The 1,837-nt window shown below is 38.4% G+C and overlaps 1 protein-coding gene across 1 annotated transcript in view; it reads left to right on the top strand.

The window, feature by feature from the left end:
- The window catches only part of itga9 (integrin, alpha 9), a 45,960-nt gene that overhangs the window by 32,201 nt on the left and 11,922 nt on the right, over positions 1-1,837 (top strand). The window lies entirely within an intron of this gene.

The raw sequence follows: 1,837 nt of genomic DNA on the forward strand, positions 1-1,837 counted from the left end.
CAGTCTGTTTATTTTCCAAAAATACATAAAAATAAAACATTACTCAAATATCAGAATGTAATTAAACTAAATCAGAATCCAGAGAAAAGACGGAAGGTTTCACTGATTTCTACAATAATGATCTTCATCACGTTACTGAGGGAAACCACCTGCTCTCTGTGCACCAGGGGGGCATTTATTATTAGAGGACTTTAGGTGGAAATGAATAAAGGAGAACAATAGGGTTTGGGTTGCTCCGTAAAGCAGTCAGGGGTCAGAGGTCAGAGGTGCTGCATTTGGATCAGTGGATCGGTGAAAGTTTCATAATCAACTTGTGTTTCTTGGACCAGGTTTTGGATTAAAGTTTTTGAAAGATGTGGAAAGATGATGAACTCAAGTGACAGTTTACAAATACCTCATTACACCATAATCAATACATCCGATCACAAACCATCAATAATCCAATCAGAGAGCAGAATGTTCACATACATGACTGAAGCTTTGTCTGATTAAAGATCTGATTAAAGATCTGATGCGTTTAATAATGTCGTATATTCAATAATCAGCATTTTATAAACTTTATTGATCATATTTACTAATAAACAACAGACCTTTAAAATCAGAGCATTTTCACTGCAGTTTTTTTGTTGTTGTTATTAAAGAGCTTCGTTTCTCCTGCACATCAAATGTTCAATCAACTTTACTGTCATCACAAATTTCTCTAGTTTTTAAATACAAGCAACTTTCACTGAGACGAACACTGTGTTTAACACGTTTCAGATCTCCAGCCGTGTTTAATTCTCCAACAAGCTGCTGTTCATTTCTCTAGAACATCAGGGTTCTAACAGCAGTGCAGCTGCAGATCAAGTGTGTTAGTAAAGTCAGGGACTGATGTAGGTGAGAAGGTTCCTGGGGTGCAGTCAGCGTTCACAGTCATCCCAAAGATGTTCAGTAGAGTTGGAGCTCTATAGCAGGAGATCTTTCACACACCTCCAACCCATGTAGAGCAGATCTTCATGGAGCTGGCTTTGTGCACAAGGGCGTTGTCATGCTGGAGCAGGTTTGGGTCTCTTGGTTCACGTGAAGGCAAAATTTGTTTTTGTATCCAAAGACATCCGATTCATCAAACAGCCTAAATAAAGTTCTGCATCTCAGCGATGGATGAAGAATTTCTTCATCCGTCTTCAGCGTTTCCTGTTCCAGTTCTTTATCAGAGTAAATTTTGCACATGGGAAAGTTTTCATGTTTCTCAAAAACGTATTTCTATTTTTATTTGATTTGGTTGAGAGTGAAAACGTAGAATAGTGAAGAAAGTGTTTAAAGCTGCAGTATTTACAGTGTTTAAAGAGTTTTTAGTGTTTGGTTTCTTTACTTTTGCTTTGGTGACAGTGAGCATTCGAACTGACACAAACTGTGTGTATCATCCATAAGTCCATGTTTGTGTAGGAAGAACACCATGGAGTTAACATGGTCAACATCTAATGAGTTCAGGGTTTAATACACAATTTGATTTTGGAATTGTTTTTATTTTATTTACAGAGTTTTTTGGGTCTCAGGTTTCTGTGAGAATGTCTGAGACTCAGAAATGCTAAACGTGTTTGAGTTAAGAGAAGAAAAACAACAGCAACACAGACGTGACGAGTTTTCTATCTATTAGCGTGATGTTCCTTCTGAAAGCTCAACACTGTGTTCCATGTGGCCTGTGTGCCCTCGTACTTACGCAGAGCCTTTGGGGTAAATGATAAGTGATGTTGTGTTGGGCTCCTGTGAGCCTGTAGGAGTGCAGCTCTTCTTCTTGGCTCGACTCGGGGGTTTTGGAGAGCTTTTAGTTTGATTTGTTTGGAAAATGAAAGATTTC

This window comes from Silurus aristotelis (assembly GCF_946808225.1).
Source record: "Silurus aristotelis genome assembly, chromosome: 4".
Taxonomy (NCBI): Eukaryota; Metazoa; Chordata; class Actinopteri; order Siluriformes; family Siluridae; genus Silurus; species Silurus aristotelis.